We start from the raw sequence: 15,278 nt of genomic DNA on the forward strand, positions 1-15,278 counted from the left end.
CTGGCGTTGAACGCCAGCCAGATGCTCCTTACTGGCATTTAAATGCCAGTAAGTCCTTCCTCCAGGTGTGTGATTTTTCTTTTGCTGTTTTTGATTCTATTTTTAATTTTTGTATTTTTTTCGTGACTCCACATAATCATGAACCTAATAAAACACAAAATAACAATAAAATAAAAATAAAATTAGATAAATAAAAATTGGGTTGCCTCCCAATAAGCACTTTTTTAATGTCAATAGCTTGACAGTGAGCTCTCATGGAGCTTCACAGATGTTCAGAACATTGTTGGGACCTTCCAACACCAAACTTAGAGTTTGACTGTGGGGCTCTGTTTGACTCTGCATTGAGAGAAGCTATTCATGCTTCCTCTCATTACCAAATAACTAGGCATTTAGCTTCATGATGGCTCCTAGATATTGAGCAACTTGCTCTCCAGTCACATCTTCATCCTCTTCAGAGGAAGAATAGTCTTCAGAGCTCATGAATGGCAGAAGGAGATTTAATGGAATCTCTATGGTTTCTATATGAGCCTCAGATTCCTTTAGGTCCTTAATAGGGAACTCCTTCTTACTTGAGAGACGTCCCATGAGGTCTTCCTCATTGGGATTCACGTCCTCCCCCTCCTCCTTGCATTTGGCCATATTGACTATGTCAATGGCCTTGCACTCTCTCTTAGGATTCTCTTAAGTATTGCTTGGGAGAGTATTAGGAGGAGTTTCAGCTACTTTCTTACTCAGCTGGCCCACTTGTGCCTCCAAACTTCTAATGGAGGACCTTGTTTCACTCATGAAACTTAAAGTGGCCTTAGACAGATCAGAGACTATGTTTGATAAGTTAGAGGAGCTCTGTTCAGAATTCTCTGTCTGTTGCTGAGAAGATGATGGAAAAGGTTTGCTATTGCTGGACCTGTTTCTTCCACCATTATTAAAGTCTTGTTGAGGCTTTTGTTGATCCTTCCATGAGAAATTTGGATGATTTCTCCATGATGAATTATAGGTGTTTTCATAAGGTTCACCCATGTAATTTACCTCTACCATTGCAGGGTTCTCAGGATCATAAGCTTCTTCTTCAGAAGATGCCTCTTTAGTACTGTTGGATGCATTTTTCCATCCATTCAGACTTTGAGAAATCATGTTGACTTGCTGAGTCAACACTTTGTTCTGAGCCAATATGGCATTCAGAGCATCAATTTCAAGAACTCCCTTCCTCTGAGGCGTCCCATTATTCACGAAATTCCTCTCAGAAGTGTACATGAATTAGTTATTTACAACCATGTCAATGAGTTCCTGAGCTTCTGCAGGCGTTTTCTTTAGGTGAATGGATCCACCTGCAGAATGGTCCAATGACATCTTGGAAAACTCAGATAGATCATAATAGAATATATCTATTATGGTCCATTCTGAAAACATGTCAAAAGGACACTTTTTGGTCATCTGCTTGTATCTTTCCCAAGCTTCATAGAGGGATTCACCATCTTTTTGCTTGAAGGTCTGAACATCCACTCTAAGCTTGCTCAGCTTTTGAGGAGGAAAGAATTTACCCAAGAAGGCCGTGACCAGCTTATCCCAGGAGTCCAGGCTATCTTTAGGTTGTGAGTCCAACCATGTTCTAGCTCTGTCTCTTACAGCAAAAGGGAAAAGCATGAGCCTGTAGACTTCAGGATCTACTCCATTAGTTTTAACAGTCTCACAAATCTGCAAGAACTCAGTTAAAAACTGGTAAGGATCTTCAGATGGAAGTCCATGAAACTTACAGTTCTGTTGCATTAGAACAACTAGTTGAGGTTTCAGCTCAAAATTGTTTGCTCCAATGGCAGGGATTGAGATTCTTCTTCCATCAAACTTGGACGTAGGTTTAGTATAATCACCAAGCATCCTCCTTGCATTATTATTTTCGGCTGCCATCTCCTCTTCCTTTTATTCGAAAATTTCTGAAAGGTTACCTCTGGATTGTTGTAATTTAGCTTCTCTTAGTTTCCTCTTCAGAGTCCTTTCAGGTTTTTGGATCAGCTTCAACAAAGATGCCTTTTTCCTTATTCCTGCTCATATGAAAGAGAAGAGAAAAAGAAAAGGAAGAGGAATCCTCTATATCTGGACAAAGAGGATCCTTATTATTAATAGAAGAAGAAAGGGGATAGGAGTGAAGAAGAATGAATAGTTTGAATAAAGGGTAAAGGTAGGGGTAGTGATTTGAGATGAAGAGAGGTGAAGAGAAGTGTTAGTAAATAAATAAATAAATAGAAGAAGTGAAGAGATAGAGAATTTCAAAAATAATTTTGAAAAAGTAGTTAGTGATTTTTGAAAATTAAAGATAAGATATAATTAAAATTAAGATTTAAAACAATTAGTTAATTTAAAAAGAATTTTGAAAAAGGGATGAGATATTTTCGAAAATTAGAGAGGGAAAAGTAGTTAGGTGGTTTTGAAAAAGATAAGAAACAAACAAAAAGTCAAATAGTTAGTTGAAAAAGATATTAAAATCAAATTTGAAAAGATAAGAAGATAAGAAGTTAGATAAGATATTTTGAAATCAAATTTTTGAAAAAGATAAAATTTTGAAAAAGATATGATGAAAAGATAAGATAACAAGATATGATAAAAAGATAAGATAAGAATATATAATAAAAAGATATGGTTGAAAAAGATTTAATTTTTAAAATTAAAATTAATTGCTTAACTAACAAGAAACTAAAAGATAAGATTCTAGAATTTAAAGATTGAACATTTCTTAACAAGAAAGTAACAAACTTCAAATTTTTGAATCAATCACATTAATTGTTAGCATAATTTTTGAAAATTAAGATAAAATTAAGAAAAATATTTTTTTGAAAAATATTTTAAAGAATTTTCGAAAATTAATAAGAAAAATGAAAAAGATTTAATTTTTTGAAAAAGTTTTAAAAAGATAAGATTTTTAAAATTGAAAATTTGACTTGACTTGTAAGAAACAACTAATTTTATAAATTTTTGACCAAGTCAACTCAAATTTTCGAAAATTTGGAGAGAAATAAGGAAAAGATATTTTTTTATTTTTAAATTTTTAATGATGAGAGAGAAAAACACAATTATGACCCAAAACATGAAAATTTTGGATCAAAACCAATTATGCATGAAAGAACACTATGAATGTCAAGATGAACACCAAGAACACTTTGAAGATCATGATGAACATCAAGAACATATTTTTGAAAAATTTTTTATGCAAAGAAAACATGCAAGACACCAAACATAGAAATCTTTAATGCATGGACTCTAACAAACGAAAAATGCATATGAAAAATAACAAAAGATACAAAACAAGAAAACATCAAGATCAAACAAGAAGACTTACCAAGAACAACTTGAAGATCATGAAGAACACTATGAATGCATGAATTTTCGAAAAATGCATAATAATTTCTGAAACATGAAATTGACACCAAACTTAAAAGTTGACTCAAGACTCAAACAAGAAACACAAAATATTTTTGGTTTTTATGATTTTATGAATTTTTTTATTTTTATTATTTTTTCGAAAAACATATGGAAACAGAAAATAAGAAATTCAAAATCTTTAAGAAGAATTACAGGAATCTTTCTATGTTAGCCTAAAGCTCCAATTCAGGGGTTGGACATGGCTTAATAGCCTGCCAACTTTAGGATGGCATTACATGCATTGTGGTGATTAGTTGAAGACCAATCCCAAATGAGTTTGGATATGGCTTTACAGCCAGCTAGGATTCAACATATTACCATGAAACTCTAGAATTCATTCTTGAAAGTTTTGAAGCCATAGAATAATTTAAAAATTTTTTTCGAAAATAATTTTTTTGGAAAAACGAAAACAAAGAAAAATTTTGAAAAATTTTTGAAAACTTTTTTGAAAAGAAAATTACCTAATCTGAGCAACAAGATGAACCGTCAGTTGTCCAAACTGGAACAATCCCCGGCAACGGTGCCAAAAACTTGGTGGACGAAATTGTGATCATCAATAATGGCTCTTTGGTATGTGCATCTATTAACTCAGCACTTTCTTTTCACAACTTCTCTCAACTAACCAGCAAGTGTACTGGGTCGTCCAAGTAATAAACCTTACGTGAGTAAGGGTCGATCCCACAGAGATTGTTGGTATGAAGCAAGCTATGGTCAACTTGCAAATCCCAGTCAGGCAGATTCAAATGTGATTGGATTAGATAATTAAAAGATAAATAAAATAAACAGGAAATAAAAATAAAGTTACTCATGTAATCCAATGGTGGGAATTTCAGACAAGTGCATGGAGGTGTTGTGCTCCTTCTGAATCTCTACTTTCTTATTATATTCATCCAATTTTTATCACTCCTTTCTATGGCAAGCTGTATGTAGGGCATCACCGTTGTCAATGGCTACATCCCATCCTCTCAGTGAAAAAGGTCCAAATGCTCTGTCACAGCATGGCTAATCATCTGTCGGTTCTCAATCAGGTTGGAATAGAATCTAGTGATTCTTTTGCGTCTGTCACTAACGCCCAGCCTTCAAGAGTTTGAAGCTCGTCACACTCATTCAATCCCGGAATCCTACTCGGAATACCACAGACAAGGTTAGACTTTCCGGATTCCCATGAATGCCGCCATCAATTCTAGCTTATACCACGAAGATTCTGATTAAGGAATCCAAGAGATATGTGCCCGGTATAAGGTAGAACAGAAGTAGTTGTCAGTCACGCGCGTTCGTAGGTGAGAATGATGATGAGTGTCACGGATCATCACATTCATCAAGTTGAAGTGCAACGAATATCTTAGAACAGGAATAAATCGAATTGGATAGAAAATAATAGTAATTGCATTAAAACTTGAGGTACAGCAGAGCTCTACACCCTTAATCTCTGGTGTGTAGAAACTCCACCATTGAAAATACATAAGTGAAAGGTCCAGGCATGGCCGAATGGCCAGCCCCTATGATCTGAGAACTAGACATCCCAAGATGTCTAATATGATAGTAAAAAGTCTTATTTATACAAGACTAGCTACTAGGGTTTACAGAAGTAAGTAATTGATGCATAAATCCACTTCCGGGGCCCACTTGGTGTATGTTTGGGCTGAGCTTGATCTATCCACGAGCTGAGGCTTCTCTTGGAGTTGAACGCCAAGTTGTAACATGTTTTGGGCGTTCAACTCTGGTTCGTGACGTGTTTCTGGCGTTTGACTCCATAATACCGCATGGAACTGGCGTTGAGCGCCAATTTACGTCATCAATTCCCGAATAAAGTATGGACTATTATATATTTCTGGAAAGATCTGGATGTCTACTTTCCAACGCCGTTAAGAGCGTGCCATTTGGAGTTTTTTTGCTCCAGAAAATTCATTTCGAGTGCAGGGAGGTCAGATTCCAACAGCATCAGCAGTCCTTTGTCAGCTTCCTTCTCAGAGTTTTGCTCAAGACCCTCAATTTCAGCCAGAAAATACCTGAAATCGCAGAAAAACACACAAACTCATAGTAAAGTCCAAAAATGTGAATTTAGCATAAAAACTAATGAAAACGTCCCTAAAAGTAGTTAGATCATACTAAAAACTACCTAAAAACAATGCCAAAAAGCGTATAAATTATCCGCTCATCACACGCGTACATGACGTGCACGTGTGGATGTGCATTTTGACCCAAGCGCGCAGACGCGCACAACACGCGTACGCATGGGTAGCGAAACGTTGGCCCTCCAATGTTGAGTCAAACGTCAATGACAACAAACCCGAAACTATTTTTCAAAGGACGTTTGGCTCAACATTTAACCAAAAATGTTGACTCCAACTTTAAAGACCAGAATGCACAATTGGCACCTCTCTTCACCTAACTGCTTCAGCCACGGCCCACATCCAATTACTTGATCGAATTGAAGATGAGAAGAGGGTTATAAATAGAAGAATTGTTGAAGATTGAAGGAGCTTTTGAGAGGCCCTGAGGGGGCTCTAGGAGCTCAGCAGTCTGTTTATTTTCCTTCTGCACTTTTTTCCTATTTAGTTTTATGTATTTTCTTTTTCTTTTACTTTCTAGCTAGGCTTTAATTTTCATGCACTCTTCTTCTCTAAAAATTGAATTGAGCTATGAACAACTAACCCCTTCCATTGAATTACACAGAGCTCCCTAACCCAATGAAAGGGGTTAATTGTTCATAGCTCAATTCAATTTACAGAGAAAAAGAGTAGTGCATGAAAATTAAAGCCTAGCTAGAAAGTAAAAGAAAAAGAAAATACATAAAGCTAAAAAGGAAAAAAGTGCAGAAGGAAAATAAACAAAGTGCTGAGGCCCAGAGCCCCCTCAGGGCCTCCCAAAAGCTCCTTCAATCTTTAACAATTCTTCTATTTATAACCCTCTTCTCATCTTCAATTGGATCAAGTTATTGGATGTGGGCCTTGGCTGAAGCAGTTAGGTGTAGAGAGGTGCCAATTGTGCATTCTAGTCTTTAAAGTTGGAGTCAACGTTTTAGGTTAAACGTTGAGCCAAACGTACTTTGAAAAATGGTCTCTGGTTTACTGTCATTGACGTTTGACTCAACGTTGGAGGGCCAACGTTCCGCTACCCACGCATACGCGTGCTGTGCGCGTCTGCGCGCTTGGGTCAAAATGTACATCCACGCGTGCGCATCATGTACGCGTGCGCGTGGATGCTCAAAAGTTAAACTTGCGCGTACACGCCATAGACGCGAGCGCATCGTTATGCTTTTTCAAAATCAGAATTTCAAATTCAAGATCGCGCAAGTTGGATTTCACGTTTGAGGTAGCGTTTGGGATCCAACGTTGCCTATCTATGCATATGTGCCAGCTGCGCATGCGCATCGATGTAATTTTCCAGAAACTCCAAAAAGCTCATTTCTTTACCACGTTGGGGGTAACGTTGGATGTCCAACGTTACGTCCAATGTTGACACCCTTGTTGCACATCAAGTCTTGGGACGCTAATTTGTCCTCTTGTCAACGTTTCCAAGTTCATGCCCACTATAGACTATTATATATTATTTGAAGGCTCTGAATGTCAACTTTCTAACCCAACTAAAATCATCTCAATTGGACATCTACAACTGAAATTATGTTCCTTTGAAGGGGACAGGTTGCTGGCGTCGATGTGCAACGTTGGAGGCAACATTGGCACACCAACGTGGTCGAAAATGCCACATTCTGAAGCTCAAACGCATTGTCCACCCCATACTATTATATATTGTTGGAAAGCTCTAAATATCTACTTTCGAATACCATTGGGAGCGCCTCATTTGGAGCTTCACAGCTCGAGTTATACTCTATTGAAGGTGCAGAGGTCAGCTGGCCTTACTACAGGTTTGTACCATGTTCGTCTATGTACTTTCGGGGCCAGTTTTCTCCCTCAAATTAAGTATCCACCATGCAGTGCCATATATTCTTAGAAAGCTTCAGATTCATACTTTCCAATGCTATTAGAATCACCTCATTTGGAGCACTATAGCTCAAGTCATTCTTGTTTGAAGTATACCCCTTCAGGCTGTGAGGAGCAACGTTTCTAGCAACGTTAGAGCACCAACTTTGGCTCCAACGTTGCTTCCCTTTGCTTCCTTTCATGGACTTCTTCTTCCCTTTTCTTAGCTTCCTTTCCACCTATCATCAACCAAACATTTACATCAAAGTTTGCTATAGTCACAAGAATTTGACTCATTCTTAGCACACAAGTAATTATGGCATAAATCTCATGAAAATGCACAAAATTAACAATGTTTGATTGAATCAAGACAAGCATAAATTTTTCATTCAAATACTTACTTATTGCCTAAGAAATGCATGAAACTACTCTAAAACAAACTAAAAATGGCTTGTGAAACTAGCCAAGATGCCCTGACATCACAACACTAAACTTAAATCTTTCTTGTCCTCAAGCAAGTGATAGAACATGAAAATACAAGAGATACAAGTCCTTATTCAGAGAATTCAAATCCTTGGTTCATGGAGTTTCATGCATGGCAACTTAGGTTCATGTTCATGCTGGTTTCTAGGCTCTCATATGCTCTTGAACTCTCACTCGATTGCCTTCTATGAGATTCTTATTCTTGATCCTTAACTTCTCTGTTTTTGTTTTCTTTTCTTCTTTAGAGCTTATTGCTTTCTATAGCTAAGTGTTCTGTGTTGAGACAAATCTTTAGGATAGGCTTTCAGCCAACACTCCCGAACCAGTTGGTTCAAGGTGCTAGGTGTTGAAACACCCCTAAGGACTTAATTACCCAAGTCTCTCCTCAGCACATACACACCACAGGCACATGGTTTGTTATTTTCATTCCTTAGACCTTGGTGTCCAGCACCTCTTTGGGTTGCTAAATATTATGTGACAAGGTTGCTCTTGATAGTGGACTTTCAGTTGACAATCCCAGGTTAATTAACCCAAGTTGTCAAGTGATGAAGCACTCCTAAGAACTTACTCGTCCAAGGAGATCCTTGCACAAAAATGATGACATGTCACCATGTCATATTTTTCTATGCTTTTTCATACAAGCAATTGATTATTTGTGCTCAAATATTGCATTCTTTTGTGCTTAAATGGTATATTTCTTTGATCTTTTAATTTTATAAATCATGTAGGAAATAAGAAGAAAAAAAGCAAAGAAGCACAAAATAAGTTAAAAGGAGAAAAAAAGAGCTTTGGGGCACACTTTGAAGTTGGAGCACACTTTGGAGCCTTAGGCCACGTTTTTAAAAGCGTGGCCCATGACCAAACTAAGGAAGAAAAGCGTAGCCCAAGGGAAGAAAAGCGTGTCTCAACAAGGAGCAAAGGCACAAAGCTCTTGCCAAGAGTCTAAGCTCTTGGCAAGAGCTTTACTTCAAAAAGCAAGGCAAAACTCAAAGCAAATCTCTTGCCTAAAGCTCTTGCCAAGAGCTTTCTCCAAGAGCTTTTTTGGGCTTCTTCAAGGAAAAATCAAGGAAATTGAGCTTGGAAGCAAAAAATTTGGCTAAGTTAAATCTGGGCGCTCACAGCATGACCATGCCTCCTTCAAAGGGCTATAACTTGAGCTACAGATGTCCGATTGATGCGCTTCCAGTTGCGTTGGAAAGCTGACATTCAGAGATTTCTAACGATATATGGCAATCCATATTTGGCATAGAATTGAGGCACAAGTGGAAAGCATCTTTAAGGGACAAAAACAAGCAAAAATGAATCAAAGTGCTTCCACCAGGATTCGAGGAGGGATACCAAGGGAAGCAAGGAAGTAGCGCTACTCATGTGCCAAGGAAAATGGCCAGCAAGTGCTTCACCCAAGGCTTGAACAAGAGCTTTGTTCTCTTGTCACAAGGAAGGAACGTGCGCACACTTTGGCAAGGAAGGGAACCAAAGCTCTTGGCCAAAGCTCTTGCCAAGAGCCAAGCTTTCCCCTGGGAGGTGCATCATGGGCCAAAAATTCAACCAAAAATCCAATTTAATTCAATTCTTCACCAAATTAAAAAGCCAACCGGATCCACTCTTCAAATAAAAAGCAAGCAAAGCCCATTGACCTAAAGGCACAAGAACAAGCTAGAATTGGGATTTTCATTTAATTGTAATTTTATTTTCATTCTTCTAAACCCTATATAAGGCATTATCCTCATTCTTGAATAGGCAAGCTCTCTATTAGGGAAGGCTGGCTCCAATAGGGAGTTTTGCACTCTTTAGTTTTCATTTTGCTCTCTCTTTTAGTTTTCATTTCTGTTTTGAATCTTGGGTGGAGAGTTGAAGGAATTCTGTTTCATTCTCCCTTTGAGATTTCTCTTTGTTTTGCTTGTCTGCATAATTTCAGTGAATTGTGATTTGAATCAAGGCTCTCTTTACTGCTTCCATCTCTATTTCTTCTTCAAATTATTTCTCTGTTGGATCAAGGAAGGAATTGAGATCTAGACTTGTTTTCTAGTCTCATTGATACTCTGAGATCCTCACTTGTTTCTTTAGATTTCACAATTGAGTTAAATTCTGTTTCTGCCTTGATCAAGTGAGCAATTGAGCTCTTGGTTTTTCTTCTGCTTTTACTGTTTCATTGAAATTGTTAGTTTCTCTTTGAGATTTGAGACTTGATCTAATTTTTCTTGCTGCTTTTAATTCTTCTACACATCTACATTGCTGTTTTATACTGAATCAATCTATTTCTAAATTTTCTCCTCTGAGAGCTTCTTAGTCTTGTGCAACTTTACATTTGAGCTTGCTGTGATCTCAATTTACTTCTCCTGCAATTTAATTTCCCTACAATTGTTCTAAGCTTTGATCCACTGTTTCATTTAATTTCTCTGTTCCCATTCCCTTTACATTTGATGCAATTTACATTTTTTATCATCTAAGTTTCTGCAATTTACATTTCTTACTATTTAAGTTTCTATCTCATTTACATTCAGCAATTTTAATTTCCCTGCAATTTTTAATTTCTGTTGCTCAATTTCACCCAATCACTCAATGTTAGCTTGACTAAACTAATCACCCACTAAAGTTGCTTGATCCATCAATCCCTGTGGGATCGACCTCACTCTAAGTGAGTTATTACTACTTGATGCGACCCAGTACACTTGCCGATTAGATTTGTGTGTTTGGAAATTCGTTTTTCCACAAAAACACCATCAAGTTTTTGGCGCCGTTGCCGGGGATTGATTTAGATCAACAATGATTAAGTGGGTGAGAAGTCTAGATCAAGCATTTTCTTTATTTTTGTTTTTTGTTTTAGATCGAAACCAAGGTGTTTGAGTTTTTGCCTCACTAAGAAATTCTCATCTCTGATATGAGTAATTTCAATTTTCCTTGGTGTTGTGGTTTACAAAATTCAAATGGAGTTCAACTCATCTTATGATCAAACAAATTTCATGGGATATTATCCACCATCACCAATCTCTAATGATGGCTGGAAATATCACCAAGAAGATACAAATTCTGAGCACTCCAATCCATGGAGATTTTCTTCAGAACCCCAAGATGAGCAAGAGAATCATGAGGGATACCAACCACCACCACAAAATGATTCATATCATTATCCTCATGGTGGACAGGAGTATCAACAAGGAATGAGGGAGTATGAACAATCAAGTGAAATGAACTATTTTCTAGAGCCACAAAGTGACTCATACTGTGATGGCACGTACACAGATGATGGCTGGGAAGGGAAATGCAATGATTCACATTCTAATTATTTAAGGACATTATCACTTGATTGTGCTGCCAGAGCATACTTGGAAGAATGTTCCTCCATGCCACAAAATAATCCACACTGTAATAAATTCAATAATCAATCAAATTGTGGGTGGGAGGATCAAAACCAAGCAGCATTCAATAGTTCATACTCCACTAATCAAGAGCCATCATCACTTGAGCAAACCTTCAATTCACTCATGCGTCCTTCAAATGGCTATAACTTGAGCTACAGATGTCCGATTGATGCGCTTCCAGTTGCTTTGGAAAGCTGACATTCAGAGATTTCCAACGATATATGCAAATCCATATTTGGCATAGAATTGAGGCACAAGTGAAAAGCATCTTTAAGGGACAAAAACAAGCAAAAATGAATCAAAGTGCTTCCAGCAGGATTCGAAGAGGGATACCAAGGGAAGCAAGGAAGTAGCGCTACTCATGTGCCATGGAAAATGGCCAGCAAGTGCTTCACCCAAGGCTTGAACCATGGACCTCAAGGACAAGCAAAGCTCTTGCCAAGAGCTTAAAGCTCTTTGTAAGAGCTTTGTTCTCTTGTCACAAGGAAGGAACGTGCGCACACTTTGGCAAGGAAGGGAACCAAAGCTCTTGGCCAAAGCTCTTGCCAAGAGCCAAGCTTTCCCCTGGGAGGTGCATCATGGGCCAAAAATTCAACCAAAAATCCAATTTAATTCAATTCTTCACCAAATTAAAAAGCCAACCGGATCCACTCTTCAAAAAAAAAGCAAGCAAAGCCCATTGACTGAAAGGCACAAGAACAAGCTAGAATTGGGATTTTCATTTAATTGTAATTTTATTTTCATTCTTCTAAACCCTATATAAGGCATTATCCTCATTCTTGAATAGGCAAGCTCTCTATTAGGGAAGGCTGGCTCCAATAGGGAGTTTTGCACTCTTTAGTTTTCATTTTGCTCTCTCTTTTAGTTTTCATTTCTGTTTTGAATCTTGGGTGGAGAGTTGAAGGAATTCTGTTTCATTCTCCCTTTGAGATTTCTCTTTGTTTTGCTTGTCTGCATAATTTCAGTGAATTGTGATTTGAATCAAGGCTCTCTTTACTGCTTCCATCTCTATTTCTTCTCCAAATTATTTCTCTGTTGGATCAAGGAAGGAATTGAGATCTAGACTTGTTTTCTAGTCTCATTGATACTCTGAGATCCTCACTTGTTTCTTTAGATTTCACAATTGAGTTAAATTCTGTTTCTGCCTTGATCAAGTGAGCAATTGAGCTCTTGGTTTTTTTTCTGCTTTTACTGTTTCATTGAAATTGTTAGTTTCTCTTTGAGATTTGAGACTTGATCTAATTTTTCTTTCTGCTTTTAATTCTTCTACACATCTACATTGCTGTTTTATACTGAATCAATCTATTTCTAAATTTTCTCCTCTGAGAGCTTCTTAGTCTTGTGCAACTTTACATTTGAGCTTGCTGTGATCTCAATTTACTTCTCCTGCAATTTAATTTCCCTGCAATTGTTCTAAGCTTTGATCCACTGCTTTCATTTAATTTCCCTGTTCCCATTCCCTTTACATTTGATGCAATTTACATTTCTTATCATCTAAGTTTCTGCAATTTACATTTCTTGCTATTTAAGTTTCTGTCTCATTTACATTCTGCAATTTTAATTTCCCTGCAATTTTTAATTTCTGTTGCTCAATTTCACCCAATCACTCAATGTTAGCTTGACTAAACTAATCACCCACTAAAGTTGCTTGATCCATCAATCCCTATGGGATCGACCTCACTCTAAGTGAGTTATTACTACTTGATACGACCCGGTACACTTGCCGGTTAGATTTTTGTGTTTGGAAATTCATTTTTCCACAAAAATACCATCAAAAAACACCACAGACACATGCCTCAAGATCCAAACTATTGGTGCCCGGCTTTAATTTGTGCTCTTTTCTTTCTTTTTCATTCTCTTTTCTCTTTTTATGATCTTTATTAATTCATTTAAGTCTCATAGAATGCATTTCAAGCTCATAATTCAAGAGATATCTTAGCCCTTTACCTTATTGATAAACCAACTTAGTTAACAAATACCACCACAACACTAGGACTTAATTCTGCACATTGGATTTCACTCTTGTCTTTCACAGCAAATTCTCATAAACTCTTTTATTGAGCTCAAGGACATAGCATACAATTCAAGGAAGGAAGCAGTAGCCTAGGTACTTAGACTAGCATACTTATGACAAAATTAAAGAAAACAAACACTCAATTCTAATGACTTAAACTAAAGAATAACTATCAACAGGGGCATATTCAGACTTCCGATTTTAACATTCCAAAGCAGATGGAATTAAGTAACAATACAACCTCTTGGTGGTGCCTTCTAGCTCTCCCTTTGTTATCATCATCCATAGCTTTTGTGTCCTTCTTTTTCTTCTTAGCTGATGGTGTGTATTCCTTCCAAGAGATTGATTGAATTCCTACAAAGTTATTGGAAGTTGCTTATTCCCCAAGCACTTGAGAGATTGTCAGCATCACTACAAGAAAAACACCCATTCAGGTACACTTGAAAAGTGTATCCAAAAGTGAAAAAAAATGATGCCTTAGGCTACGGCTACGCTTTCTGGGCTATGGCTACGCTTTCTGGGGTGATTCCTATTCGCCCGTTGCCTATTCTCAAAGGCTATGCTTTTCTGCACCAAGTGCTACGCTTTTGGCATTTGAGAATAGGGTGCGCTTTTCAAGTGATGCTGTCTAGGATCAAAGGCTACGCTTTTCAGCGCTACTGCATCACATGAAAAGCGTAGCCACATTGTATACCATAGCTACCGTTTATAAGTGTAGCCTTAAGTCCCTCTTTTTTTTTGTATACCATAGCTACATTATATAAGTGTAGCCTTAGGTCTCTCATTATTTTTTTTATTTTCTGTACACACACACACACACACACACACACACACACACACACACACACACACATATATTATTAATTTTTTTTCAAAAACCTAATATTTAATAATATAATTATATATATAATCCTATATTTTTAATTAAATTAGTGAAACATTATAAAATAAAAATAAATACATAATAATACTATGTAATATTCTTTAAATAATAAAAATTATCCTTAAACAAGATTTATGTTGCCATAATAAATTAGCAACCATAAAATCTTCTATTTGGGAATAATACAAATTATTTCTCTAAAAATACAATTTATTTCTTTAAAAATAAATTACTTCAAATATAAGATCTTCTATATGGGAATAATACAAATTAGCAGCCATCATTCTAACTAGTAAACAAGTCCTTTTCCATCAACACATCGTTTCTGATTATAGTAATCCATTGACTCCTCAGTAGTTGGAAAGAACTGCAGCTTGAAAAGAACTGCAGCACATTTAATTTGCCAAATCTAAATAAAATTAAGCAGCAAAAAGAGAAAGATGGAGTAAATGTAAAGCAGGTTCATTAAATTTAGAAGAAAATATTTAGATACTACTCACCTTTAAGAATAATAGAAGACTGGAAATCATCAACCTTGTTCTTGCCATTCCAGCCTTACAATGGACAACCACAACATTCTCAATATCTAACTTCAACCACGAGTATGCACTATGACAGAATAAGATAATCAGTTGAAGTCGGGGGCAATTATGGTCATCAAATGGAAAGCTAGCCACCTGAAGAGGGAATTTGACATTGCAGATGAAAGCAGCAGTTGGTTTGAAAAACAAATCTAAAGTGTTGAAAAAAACTATAACCCAAGTGAAATAGAAAGTTGACACATGTAGTCTAAGCTGTCTAGCTATCATCATAACAAAACTAATGATAGATGATATGAATTAATAGATTCAAAGTAGACAAAGAAATTAAAGCATACATTAATGACAAGTCAAATGCAAAAGTGTGCAAACTTACCAAGAAATTTTTTTCTATTAAAAATATATCATATAAGAAAGAATTGACAAGTCAATGTATGGAGGAGGAATAGAAGTATATCTAGGAACCATATCAGAATTAAATGTAATTGACGAAGCAAGATGCCAAATAGGATATTGAGTAACTATAAAAGAAGGATAATCAGAGGCAAAACACTTAGAACATAAACAGGTAATATAAGCAACATGTTCAAAGCAGCAACGAGGAGAAAAAAAAGTAAATCCAGAGTAAGATGGAGTTGCATATATGTAGCTGTAACTTAAAAA

The 15,278-nt window shown here is 36.6% G+C and overlaps 1 non-coding gene across 1 annotated transcript; it reads left to right on the forward strand.

Annotated features, from left to right (window-relative positions):
• The first annotated feature begins 1,405 nt into the window (after positions 1-1,405).
• On the forward strand, positions 1,406-1,509 carry LOC130964485 (small nucleolar RNA R71). The gene has a single exon (XR_009080578.1). It is a non-coding gene; the product is annotated as a small nucleolar RNA R71 (small nucleolar RNA).
• The last annotated feature ends 13,769 nt before the right edge of the window (positions 1,510-15,278 follow it).

This window comes from Arachis stenosperma, chromosome 2 (assembly GCF_014773155.1).
Source record: "Arachis stenosperma cultivar V10309 chromosome 2, arast.V10309.gnm1.PFL2, whole genome shotgun sequence".
Lineage (NCBI taxonomy): Eukaryota > Viridiplantae > Streptophyta > Magnoliopsida > Fabales > Fabaceae > Arachis > Arachis stenosperma.